Source organism: Adiantum capillus-veneris, chromosome 12 (genome assembly GCF_014529385.1).
Source record: "Adiantum capillus-veneris isolate H3 chromosome 12, ASM1452938v2, whole genome shotgun sequence".
NCBI lineage: Eukaryota > Viridiplantae > Streptophyta > Polypodiopsida > Polypodiales > Pteridaceae > Adiantum > Adiantum capillus-veneris.
This window is the reverse complement of record NC_140942.1, coordinates 111,143,215-111,157,241: the sequence shown is the minus strand read 5'-3', so window position 1 is coordinate 111,157,241 and position 14,027 is coordinate 111,143,215. Positions and strand designations below refer to the sequence as shown.

Sequence of the window (14,027 nt, the reverse complement as noted above, 5' to 3'; positions counted from 1 at the left end):
AAAGGTTGCACCATCACTTTCTTCAAAAGATGAAGAATTTGAGGAAGATGGAGAAGAGGGTGACCTCTTTCTTGCCTTTTTCTTGCCTTGACCTTCATTGTCTTCACCATCACTTTCATAAGAGGAAGAGGATGAAGAAGATGGAGGAGAGGGTGTCCTCTTTCTTGCCTTTTTCTTCTCTTTCTTTTTGTCATCCCTCTTTGAAGTATGGTGTGGAGAAGTATGCAATGGTCTTCTTCGTTTTGGAGGTGATGGAGAGTGTTTAGCCCGCCGTCTTCGTGGAGCCATCTCTGCCGAGATGGCAGGAGCCTCACTTCTTTCTCGTCCTTTGGTGGAGGCTCTTGAATTCTCCTTTGAGAAGGAGACGCGTCATCAAGGAGCAAATTTTTGAGCCCTTCATATGGATCCTCTTCTTCTTCCCGAATCAGAGAGAGGCCTCTTTTGGAAGTATTGCAAGGAGGCTTCCTAGGTGCTCTCTTGTCATGGTGGGGAGCTTTAAGAATCTTATGAGCACAAAGCTACCGTTGCACTTCACTTTGGAGGGATGGATTGCCCATGGCTTGCTGAAGCCTAGAAACAAGATAGTTAACAAGCATCGGGGCATCATTAGTAGCCTGCTCATTAGCAAAATAAATGTTATCAACATTAATTTCACTCTCTTTACTATTGTCAGCCATTCTAACAACTTTTAGGTGTGCTTTGACACTTCAAGACCTAGTTGCTACTCCTCTTTACCCCTTTAGAAAAAGCACTCAAGCTACTGTACCCGTGGCTCAAATACCATTAATTGCAAGGAATAGAAGAGAGGGTCGTTCAACACCAAAAAAAATCGACTCCTGTCAAGCTTCTAATAGCTCAATAGTGGTTAATCCATAGGCAAGCCCCACAGGACTCCACTATTAAGACCATAGATGTCGATGGTGATGCCCCGTTAACTGCATAAAGGCAGGCACACTGCAAGGCTAAAAAATCCCTATTCTACTTACTCACATGCAATTAATAATACCAATCATTTATAACTAGCTTGAGGACCTCCCTTCTTGAGTAAGAAAAAAGAAACCTTGTGCTCTGATACCAATGTAAAATTTAATGGTCTAGTAACTTGTGTGTAGCGGAAAATAGCATGAACATAGTGAGCATTTCATTAGAATAGATTCCTAATGAGAATAAAAAGAGTGCTTGGGTGGAGAGAGCAACAAAAAGTATAACACCTAGTTAGATATCATGAACAGTACTTCAAAAGAGAGAGAAATTAAGCAATTGAAGACCGGATTTGCATGGAGCCGGTCCCCCCTCCAAAAGGCTTTGTATTATGGTTTCTCCCATCAAGAGAGACATTTTACAATACAATTCTTTGTGTTCCTTAAATACTAGCTAGTGCAATGAAGATGGAGACTTCATGCACTAAGCAAAACACTTATCAAAAACAACATCAATTCCCTCACGGTCTGAGACCCAAGACCTCACACACCTTCGAAGATGGTGAGAGCTAGCGGGGTATGAGAGTAGATTGAGAGGAAGAAGGCATATTCTTACGAGAAATATGTACATCTCCTCACATAATCACTCATATTAGCATAGCTTAGCTTAGTAATTAGCATGGTAGAGGAGATGAGCATGCATTGAATCTTGGCTCTTGGTTGGATTTGCATCACAAAGCCAAGAGTTGTTTTTGTAGGCCTCCCTTCTCACAAGCTTGGAGTAGGTGGTAAGATTTCCATTAAAGCTTGAGACGGAGAGAGTGAGTCTTCTTGATTCACACATGAGATTGTGTGAGTGTGTTTGTGATAATGCCTTCCAAAAATCAGCGCCCCCTCTCTCTCTTGGTCGACGCTTCTTACTATTTGCTCATCCTGACACCTCATTGGACCTCCCAGGCGTAGTCAATGGAAATTAAGCAGCATAAGTGATAGTCTTCTAACATGTGTCCCCCATTCCCCTTTTGTGAGAGATTTAGGTAATTACTTAGTTCAATTAAACTCTCATTGTACCCCTTTACCTCCTGGCCAATAGGAATCATGCAAGCCATTGGACTGCTGAATGCTCATTCGACCCCTTGGGAGACTATCCAATAGTCTTCTAGAGAGCTTAATTCATATTGGTTCTTTTATTAAGTGTTTTTTAATTAATTAAACTAGATTTATTCTAGCCTAATTCTCATTGCTCCACCTCCAAGGCCATCCAATAGGAATTGAGTACACCTTGTGGGCATTTGGGCTAGGGAGCTGACATGTGTCCCTCATTCCCTTTGTGTAAAGGGAGCTTGTGTGGGTGTGTGTGAGTTTCTCTCTCATCTCCTACTTCTAGGGCTCGCCCCCTCCGATGTAGGGATGGTTAAAGACTTTTGGGACACACACAAATCATCCAATTTCCCTAGGCTTTTGACCTTTGGACACAACCTTTGAATTTTGGAACCAGAGCATTTTGGAAGTCCTAATGGGCTGAACCTTAGGGTGTTTTAAGCCCATTTTTGCACATAGCTCTTTTGCAGATGGCCCCCCCTTTGGATCCCTATTTTCCCTCCTTTGGATCCCTACTTTGGTCGGTGTGCTAACTTAACCAATATTCTAGCTTTTTCTCCCCTTGAACTTCCCCATATTACATGATCAGTTTAACATAAAAATCATTTAGGAGAACTAGATATTGATTTTTATGATAGTGACCCCCCGAAGCGCCACATGTGCCATGCTAATTTCTGCCCAGCTTGCCCTTGTCTTTGTGTATCTGTGAATTTGTGGTTTTGCCTTAGACTTCAAACTCTCGAGCCAGACAAAGCGTTGAGTCACATTCATAACAATTGTGGTTGTACCTCGTGGGTGCCAAGGCAGCTAATTGAGTACTGGTATTGTCATCCTTGTCCATCTTGCCTTTGCCACTGTCCTCTAACAAACTCCTCCATTTGCTTTTGACTTCACAATCTCAAGCCAGACAATTTTCCGGGTTCCTTGAGAATTGTGCCATTGCATAGGCTGCTAACTGGATGGTGGATCTGCTATCCATAGCCACTTGTTGGTTTTGGTTGATGTTGTTGCGGGTGCTCGAGCAAGGGGGGTCCATGTTGAAGTTGCAAAATTTGGTAAACTGGTACCTTATCGCACTCCAAAATTGGCCGCACCAATCAAACCTCAAAATCTCCAAACCTCTTTTCTACTCCTCTACAATTTCCAAGCCACTTCGCAAATTCTGATGTCCCTCTCTAGAATCCAAAACTTCAAACTGGTCGCCTCTCTCAAGCCACATGATTGGCACAAAGCTGCTCCCACGTACAATGCTCGTTGCACAATTCCGCCCGTCATTTGTAAGAACCCTAGGAGCTAGAGACCTGGATCCTCCACCCAACCGCCCATACTTATAGGCTCTTAGCCCTAGGATCCCCTGTCCACACTGCTAGTTGGCCCGTGGCCGGGGTCCGTGACCCCCCTTTAGGGTAGGGCGCTGCCCGTAGGACCCGTGTCCTGACATTACTCCCCCCTTTGGAAGAGTTTTCGTCCTCGAAAACCCAAGTGGTGGTATCTTCATAAGAACACTAATGTTTTCCACCGTGGCATCCCTCATGGATCCAACGGTTTGTTGAATCGGAACCCGGTTCATTGGGAGGTTCAATGAAATCAAGAATAACATCTTGATTTTCCACATTGTTGTCCATGTACAACCGTCTTTGTTAACCGACCCATAACCAACATAATGTGAAGACTCCATTTAAAACCCACTTGAGTATGTTAAACAAGTTATCCTAACTAAGAGGTTTCTAAATGCATACCCAGGTTTCAGACTTTCTGAAGGTACTTGAATGTGCAATATAACCTCAGCTCATCTTTCCATGAAAGTACTATGCTGACATATTCATCAGCAGTAACCAAGTCCTTGACTTGCTATGGTTTCTTGCCAGTAGCCAACCCCATCAAAACTGATGATTAAGGTTGATAACTTGAGAATAACAAGCAGAGACTAAAACTAGCCGTAACATGGCTTCAAACTCCAAACCAGAAAGGTAACCGATCAGTTGTTTTGCTTCTTGCTAATGTATGCACTTAGCATATCCTTTAGCATGGTTTACTAATGTATGCACTTTGCATATCCTTTAGCACTAAATAGAATGCTTGTATGCTGCCCATCCTACGCGGGATAATTGCATGCCGCTCCGAGTAAATTTGTGTTAAACACTAGGGCCCATAACACCTAGTTTGCATGCATTTAACACAAACATATCCAAACCACAATTCCATGACGAGACTTTCCATTGTACTTACGTGAAAATCTTGCAACAAAAGTTGGACCATAATAGAATGTGACAACCCGGTCACACCTAGGAACCAACCATGAGACCTTCTCATGAACTTAGCATACTTTGCTATATGTAGAAACAACCCTCCGTTAAGGTGGTTTCACAGCACTTGTAATCACAACCAGTCTGTACTTAGTACCCGACAATTTTTGGCCTCTGAAATTGTACCTGATACTATGTGCTTCGAATGGTCTAATGAATGGATGTGACCAACACCTAGGGACTTCGTCGCGACACATCATTAAGAATTGGGCACCAGTGTCAGTCCCAGAGACTCATATTCTCCACATGTGGAGTATGTCTCAAGTAAGGATGTCAGGAAAAGTGACATCCATCAAGTACGAGTTGTACTTGTGTATGGAGGTAATTGATAACACTCTGCGACAAGAGTGAGAGGTACCCTCATTATCATGCTCCACACTGGCTAAACCGAACTCCTTGAGTTCCTAGACCATGTTGTATCCCATGTGACAACATGTGCCAAATCGAACCCTACAAGTAGGTTCGTAACATCATAAGGCAGAAAGGTAGATTGAACACTTGGTCCAAAATACTTTGTGCCGACATGTCCTTGGCATGGCTTTGTAACATTCAAGTGTGCTTATACGTCTTGAAAAAAAACCAAGCAAAGCATACAAAAAATGGAATAACACCAAATCAATAGAGGCATACCTGGAGATTTGAACGTAATGTTCACTTACTCGTATGCAAACGGAGAGGAGCACATCTCCTACCTGAACAAACAAACAATATTGCACTGGGAACCGTGGGTGTTGCCTTCACAATCCAACCCCTTTGGTTAAAATCTACGTAGTCAAACCCCTTGGTAAGACCCTTTGTAGAAACTGCTCAAGTAGTAGTTAACGTCAACCAACATAGTTAACCGTGTAGGTTGATTGAAATCAACTTGAAAACTGTGTTCGTCTGCTACCGCGTGGTAGATTGCGGAATTATTTCCTTGAAAGTATAAATGGGAGAGATCAATTGTGATCCTCAATGTAGATGGAACTGTGATCCTTAATGCCTATGGGGTGATGTAGCACTCACCTGTCGGGTCTTACCCCAAAATAGTATGTCCATAGACACTCCGTAGTGCTATAGAGAGAGCAGGAGACCCACACAAGTGAACTACCGATCTCTTATGGACAGCCATGCTGTCACAAATGATGGCTGCGTCTATACTCCATGGTAGAGAGCAGCTGGTGTGAGTTTAAGATTTATCAAAAACTCAAATTGAGTGTCGCACTGAAAACATGTAGTGCAAAAATGACACCCTAAACATCCATAATGACAAGACTCTTGCTTGTGAATTAACGTCGATGTATACTTCCCTGGGTAGATCTGTTCAATCTTGAAAACAATCACACAAAGAATGCCAATAATTGGGTCTTACCCTTGGCCTGACAATGGCTCTTAGCCTGTGTGGCTCATAACCCTTATGCAAATTAGTTGAGAGTTAGAGCACCTTGGCTCAGGCTCCATTGAACCATTGAAGACTAATTTGAGTAGCATCTTAGCCATGTGCTAGCTGAAAGGTAGAGCACCTTGGCTCAGGCTGGACTCACGAGCAAAACACGTATCAAAAGCTTCTTAGAAGATTTTCATTTTTCCCTGAAATAGAAAGAGAGAGAATAAGAACATGCTGGGCTGAGGAACTTTCCTTAAGTTTTTAAAGTGTGTGCCCATACTGTGTGCTCTTACGCATCTTATGTCTGACTTGCAGCTTATCATACAAGCATTCCATAGTTTTTCGGTATGACTGTCTCATCAAGAGAGATAAAAGAAACACACAAAAATCACTCCGACCCACCTACCTTGTAGGGGTCATGATTGTATGAGTACGACTTAGCTTTGGCACTTTGCCTGTAAAATAAGTCCTAGATTGAGGTTCCTTTTAGTATTGTTGGGTGTTGATAGCAACCAACCATCAGGTTCAACAATCCATCACTTAGTCTGTCCGTGACAGAGTTGCGAGTGTGATAGCGGAAGCGTAATCTATGAAGTGGTGGACTCCATGCCACTTGCTTAGCATGCCTTGCATGCAAAAGCATAAGCCCTTGGCTAATATGACGGCCTCAAGCGTGAGAGCCGAAACCTAAAGTGCCTTGCACAATTTGCATTGGTAGTGGTACATCATAATGGGATATCACCACACCTAAAATGGGAGCAAACTGCTGGTCATACCAGTTCCCCAAACTTGTGTGCAAACGCCAGTGATTCCAGGTCAATGGGCACTAACGCGACACAAGGGAGAAGCCTTGCTTCGTGTAAAATTTCCAAAGCACTTTGCTTTTCACAATGAAAGTAATTGCCAAGGAAAGTGTAAACATGGAAAAAACAAGAAAAACTTAAACTTGGCTAACCTGGTTGTTGCTGTAACCAGTTGTCCCGAGATTTTGTAGGAGAAAACTTGCTCACAGATGGCTCATAGCCATATGTGGCTGTCGGATAGATGGCTCATAGCCATATCTGATGTCTCATAGATGGTTGATAGCCATATTTGCTGTGCGGGTGGGAGTTGTCGTGTACACAACTACGTCTTCTTATGTCAGATACATCCATCGTGTACAGAATGAAATATCCTGCAGACAGTTTGCCATATCCTTCCCAAGTTGTATGCTCATAGCATATGCCAAACGTGGGGAGTGTCAATGCAAGAAGCCTGATTTGAAGCCTTGCTTCATAGAAATATGTTTGTGCTGACAACCAACGGATGTGGCTGCAGATATCATAACAAAAAGAATCGACCTTGTCGAGAAATTTCACGTGAAATTAACCATTATTGTGTGGTAAGCATCCTCTGTCAGTTTGTAGAAACAATGACAAGGAGTCAGCCATGGCGAGCAACTTGCTGCCCTCAACAAATCTAGTAATAGGCCATGCCTGTCACCTTGAGATACTGAAAAATTGGTCCTTGGCTGTGCCTTTGAAGCAAAATGTAACCTATGAGGAGCGTGCTCTATCACGGTACTCAGGAGAATCCATGCTTCATATAACTATGTATGGCCTCATTGCCAACAAATGCTATCAGCGACGACACATGTCATAGCAAAGAGAGTTGACCTTGTCGATCATGCACAAACAATTGACCATGTCGAATTGTAATGTAATGGAAAAATAGTAGAACACGTGCAAATTATGAAGCTCGTACCTACTTGGCTCTATGAATGATAGCCGTGATCATCCATGCTAGTGCATACTAGAGTTATCAAACACATGCTCAATACTACTCTACTTCTTGCTGCCAAGGGCCTTGCCCAATGCACAACCAATTTGGAATCTTGTAAGAACTTCCATAGCGTTGCCGTAGAATCATTCAAGCCTTGCTTGATAAATTCTACCTATCTCTTGGGCGGCAACCATTGCACCAGTCGGAATTCACAAAACCAAACAAAGTGCAGATGATTGTAAAGAATGCAAAAAGTAATGCCGAAACATAAACAAAAATACCTGGAGCGTTAGCAGATGCACCTTGAAGCCTCGCCAAGATGCCAACCCACGACCTTGTCGTGCATGGTGTTGGATCTCTCCCGTGGGATCCATAAATTCTCGAGTATGGTGTCCAAATCTGTACCAGACTTGGTACTGCTTGAATCTGGGAGTCGGCCGGATTCCTTTCAAAAACAATCGGCGTCCGCCGCTAGTGATGCCTTGCATGTGATTTCCAATCCATGTCGAAGTTAAAAACCTTGCATCATGGCAAACTAAACGCCTTGCTTCCCGAGCACTACTCTTCATGCATGCCTTGGACTCCGCTCTCAATCCCGACATGGAGAGCTTTTGAGAGGTAGCTTGTAAATTTTCTGCACATGAGCTATCCAGAAAATTCAGAGCGAGCTTCTCCTTTTGCCGAGATCGTACCTTGAATCACATGTCCCTCCGGAGCCATGGCTCCTTTGCATGCCTGATTGGATGTGGGGCCTTGCCCCTACCAAGGGGATGGGTGCCCAAAAATAGGGGACCCACCCCTCTTGAGTATGAAAGAAAGCTTTAGAAGCCATGGCGTTAGCGCAGCAAACAGCGAGGAAGTAGATGATGCTTCCGCTAGCTTCTACCGGCCCTGAAGCGCTACGGCCATGAAACGTAAAACCTCCGCAACGTCAAGGCGCAGCGTTTTGGTGCCATAGTCGCCCAAAAACGTGCAGGTCTTTCCTCCTTCCCCCATCCCATAAGTGGGGCTTCCCGCCATCGGCTCGTCTCATCGGTTCTGCACAGAGCCTATTCCCGCGGCCATGGTGACCTTGCAAGCTTTTCTTCTCGCCGTCGGAGCTTGAGATCAGGGGAGAGAGAGAGAGAGAGAGAGAGAGAGAGAGAGAGAGAGAGAGAGAGAGAGAGAGAGAGAGAGAGAGAGAGAGAGAGAGAGAGAGAGAGAGAGAGAGAGAGAGAGAGAGAGAGAGAGAGAGAGAAGAGAGAGACACCATGCATCCCTCCTCCATAGCTCCTTGCTTTGCCCTTCTCTCCACCTTGCTCTGATACCAGTGTAAGAACCCTAGGAGCTAGAGACCTGGATCCTCCACCCAACCGCCCATACTTATAGGCTCTTAGCCCTAGGATCCCCTGTCCACACTGCTAGCTGGCCCGTGGCCGGGGTCCGTGACCCCCCTTTAGGGTAGGGCCCTGCCTGTAGGACCCGTAACCTGACATCATTGCCCTCAAACAAATGAATGATTTGCAATAAAAACTTTCCCTCTTTGTTTCCCAAGCCTCACGAAGTGTATCTGCTCCAATGTCCTTCTCTTGGGCTCTAGCTCACCAAAGCAAGTGGCCAAAATGCTAGCTGCAAAAAGGGGAAGGAGGGTTAGATGAGGTGTTGACACCTACAAGCGGAAGACATTGTCCAGGGTGCTGGCGCACTGAGAGCTACTTCTGTGAGCTTTATAGAATGCAGCCCGGTTGGGGGGGGGGGGGGGCAGCCACGTCGTCAACATGGGAAATAAAGTGCTTGCAGTCGACAGCGTTTCAAAATGCTTAGCAGGGAAAATGGGGATGAGATCACCACCAGGCTCTGACAACCAACGTTTCAAAATGTTGAAGTGCACTTAGGAAGGGGATCCAATGCGGATAAGGGATCAAAACATCCAAAATAAAAAAAAAAACACTATGGGATTCAAGGGATGCAATCAACTAAAGAGGTTAGACTACTTGTGGGCTTCTTCTCATCTTTGCTCCTCCATGCCAAGGGCTTCAATCATCGAGCTACACCAAGCTCTGATACCATTTTAAAGTTGAAAATGCGGAAGCGTAGAGAGAGAGAGAGAGAGAGAGAGAGAGAGAGAGAGAGAGAGAGAGAGAGAGAGAGAGAGAGAGAGAGAGAGAGAGAGAGAGAGAGAGAGAGATAGGGGGGGGGGGTCCTCCATAGCTACAACATCTCCTTATAGATCTACAATCTCTCTCTCCATAGCTATAACATCTCATTCTAGATGTACAACCTCTTTCTCCATATCTCCAACATCTCCTTCCAAATCTGCAACCTATTTCTCCATAGTTCCAACATCTCCTTACAAATTTACAACCTCTTTCTCCATGCAACATCTCCGTCCAAATATGCAACCTCTTTCTTCTAGATATGCAAACTCTTTCTCCATAGCTCCAAAATCTCCTTCCTAGATCAAGGTTCCCTAACCCACTTTCTCTCTCTTCCAAAGCTTGCATCTCTCTTTCAAGTTCCATAACCTCTTTCTTGATGTACAACATCATCAACTTTCCTCTTCTAGCTTCCTATCCCCTTTGAAATCTCTTTCCATAATTATTGCAACATATCCTTCCTTCCTTAATCTCTCTCTCTCTCTCTCTAGAACTATGCACTATGCAAGTAGTTCTAGTAGAGTGTACTTCCTCACAGCTACCAAAGGATTACAATGGAGTAGAGATCTACTATACATGGTGCCAATGCAATGGAATGAAAGGGATTTATGTAAGGTTTATCGAAGGTCACACATTTTCAATGTTGGCAAATGAACATGTGGTAAGTGCAAGTTTGTGCAAAGAATGAGTGGTTAGTGTATTTTCCCCATGAATGACTTATTGGAGATTTCTTTTTGGAAATTAGAAGGATTATTTATTAATCATCTCTTATTCTAGCAGATTCTATATATTCAGCAACATTGGAAACTGGTACTAGAACCTCCAAATAATTCATTTGTAAGATGCTAATAAATGGCTTGGAAGACTTGACTCCAATACATTTTAGCATTTTAGGCCACAAGTATGGATTGATCTACATTCAACAATGTTCAAATACTTGATCTTGGAAAAGGTAAAGTGTTGGTTGTTTATATTGCAATTGAATTTAGCTATGGATATAAGAGGCCTGCATTGTATTTAGCTTTTGATACAATATATCTTTGTGTTCATGTTTGATTTGCAAAAGGTGTATCGCAAAAGTTAAAAGCGTGGAATTTCATGCTTGCAATATTTGAATACTCAAGCCCTAGGGAGATATAATCAATCACTTAGTGCTTAGTTGCAGACCAAGAACCAACCAAAAAAAGATGGACATTCAAGTGTGGAACCAAACTTCAACAATCTTGAATCAGTTAAAGGTGTCTCCAAAAGTTACAACAACAAAAAAAGGAACCACAAATAAAAGGCAAGACGAAAGGACCAAAAAGGTGGAGCAATAGAATAAAAAGGGGGTATCCCTTCATCATAGTGGTGGGAGAGATCTAAGAGCCTATATCTATTTTCCATGTACAAAGCTCTTATGTAGACAAACCATATGCTAAGAGAGTGTGCTCAGGTACTTGATTAATGCAATGCAGTCTTTATTATTTATGGTGTCATCTCTATGTACAAAAATATTATGTAGACAAATCATATGCTAAGCCAGTGGGCTCATGTACTTGATTAATGCAATACAATCTTTACCATTAAAGGTGTCATCTCTTTTACTTGCACTGCTCTTTGTCATTGTTTCAAAAAACTTTATGTTGACATTCGAATAGTGGTTGAATGTGTGCACTTGTCTTAAAATACTAATTTTCTCCAATTTTCTAAGCCTCAAGTACCAGCCAAGATATGACCATGTCTCAATTAAGAAATTGGGTACATATACACCCCATGATCAAGATGATGAAGTAATCCTAATCCTCTACCTTGTAGTCCCTCTTAGCATGCTCTTTGACAAATCTCAACAGACAATATCAAAAATTATTGTCATATTTGTACATATGCTTTAGAAAATCAATCGGCAACCGTATGGTTTAGGTTCTTGGAAATGATTGCATATTCACACACATGTGCCTCCATGTACTACTTAAAAGACATTTATACACTAAAATTTGAATTTGAAATTATTTTCTAGTGGAGGAAATAAACAAAAAACTAGAGTTTTGCACTTGCACAGTAATACAATTCTTGCACAACATTTTCTAAGACTTGAGTACTTTTAATGTTGACACACTCACAACTCAAAAAAATCATGAACTACCAAAAGAATCACCTAAATTGAATTAAAAAGTGAAAGAACTTAAATTAAACTTTACAATCAACATATGCATAGAGATGGGATGTAAGAAATTTCATTTAGATAAGGCCATGTGGTTGAGTTTGCACAATGATACATCGCGGGAATGAGATGTCCTCACAAATAAAACCCTTCTCTTTTCTAGACCGTACAACTTTGCTCTTCACACAAAAAGGAATACTACTCAAGGAATGTAAATGAGGTACTTGCAAAGATGGCTAAGATGCTAGTCACATCATTGATACAAATATCGAGCACAATAGCAATGTGCATATTTAAATGTCCACAACCTCTTGAAAAAAAATATCGGAGTCGAGCACCTCCCATACTCTTATTGTTTGCTTCCATCTTCTACATGGAAACTTCATTGACAAGCCTTGCTTTGTAATATTGTATCTGCATACCAATTTTAACCAGTAATAGAGCACTCAATGTGACATAAGCATGGTTGTAAAAGAACATCTCTTGGAGGAAATCTCTCGAGGTGAACAATGTGCTTATAAAAATTTTCTAAGGTTTGCATGGATAGCTTCATAGGTGCTTGTGAAAGATTCCATTGGCTCACACTCTACAGAGTTAGATGGAAAAATATATGAAAGAAAAATGTACCAAATCATGCACACATTTGGAGTAACCCACGAGGATGAGTCAATCACAAACTGAGAATCTATATTCACATGTTGTACATTTCAAAACTCTTTCCATCTTGAGTTTGCTTGAAATCCATGATTTACCCTTCCAATGATGTGTTTGAGAAGACATATGTTTGCTTGAAACATTGTGTACACCTCTTGAACCTGACTGCATTTTTTCCCACATAAATCATTTGTGGTCATGATAGCAAGCCAAGAATCGCTATCAGCTTGCACATTGCTGCAAGTTATTGAGTCAATAAAACTCCCACATTGATGAGCACTTAAATAATTCATGAAAGGAATGTAGCAATACAACTTGAGAAAAAAATCAAGATTAGTTCAAATACACAGTTATTCTTAATGCGGCATAACAAAAAATTCTAAGATGTATTCAAAGAAAGATGCTAAGATATTCAAAGATAGACAATGGTAGTGCTACAAATCTCTACATACAGGATGGAAACAAAACCCAATATGGTGAGTGAGAAAAGCTACAAGAACATTGGAAATAGGAATGAAGATCACTGTTCTTACCAACACATATGTTGAAAGAATCTTGTGAAGCTGAGGTTGAGTGATCAATGGAGAAGGGAGGTGTTGATAAAGATACTCTAGAAGTAGCGAGTGCTACAGATCTATAGATTTCTGTAGAGGTGTAAAGGTGAGGTTGAGTGATCAATGCAGAAGGGAGGTTTCAAACCTCTGTAAGAGATATTTGGAGGGAAAAGTGGGCTTAAAGAAGGAGATACAAGTTTCATAGATGGAGGGGAGAAGGCTTCATTATGATCAATTAGACATCATACCCATATGATGTCTAAAGGGCAATTTTAGGGACCAAAGATGATATCAAAGATTACCAAGGTGTTAAGCACCACAAAACAAGCTTACAGACCAAATTTCATTGCATTTGGAGCACATAGACATCATACATGTATGATGTATCCTGGGAAAATTTTAAACAAAACTGACCGTTTGTCATTATAGGGTGCTTTGGCACATTGTTTTGAGCATCATCACCAAGCTTGAATCATTTTGGACATATATCTTGAGAGAAAAGAGTGATTTTGCACTTCATGGAAGGTGATAGGTAAAATTTGTGTTTGAGAGAAATTTTGATTTTTAAACTTTGATGTGATCATATATTCTTGTTTCTTATGATAAGAGAGACCTAAGGTAAAGATAGTTCCAAAGTCTGAGCACATAGATATTATACGCGTATGATGTCCCATGTCAAGATCTTAAAGTCCAACTGCACTTCTGACCACACAAGAGGTTTGGAAATGATGATTTAAGCTTCTTTGCAAAATTTCATCTCATTTAGATACATATCTTTGAATTTAAGAAGATTTTTGCAAATCCAACAAGGTAAAGGTGAAAAAGTAGTGATTTTGAGTAATTTTGACATCCAAATTTTTTTGTACGCACATAATGTTGCTGTATACATCAAGGAGCACCTTGGGTAGAAGCAAAAGTGAAATCCAAGCCAAAAGACATCATACACATTGTCATGCCATGCATTATTTGGATGAGCATAAAGCCAGTAAATCATGCCAACTAGATCGGGGGGTTCTCCGTTCAGTACCCCCCTATTTATAACGTACACTATCGACGAGGGTTCAAGGCTTGACGGTGCGCAGGGTAA

At 41.8% G+C, this 14,027-nt stretch overlaps 1 pseudogene; it reads right to left on the bottom strand.

Moving 5' to 3' along the window:
* Positions 1-7,421: 7,421 nt before the first annotated feature.
* LOC147446318 (uncharacterized) lies at positions 7,422-8,286 on the bottom strand (annotated as a pseudogene).
* Positions 8,287-14,027: the final 5,741 nt, after the last annotated feature.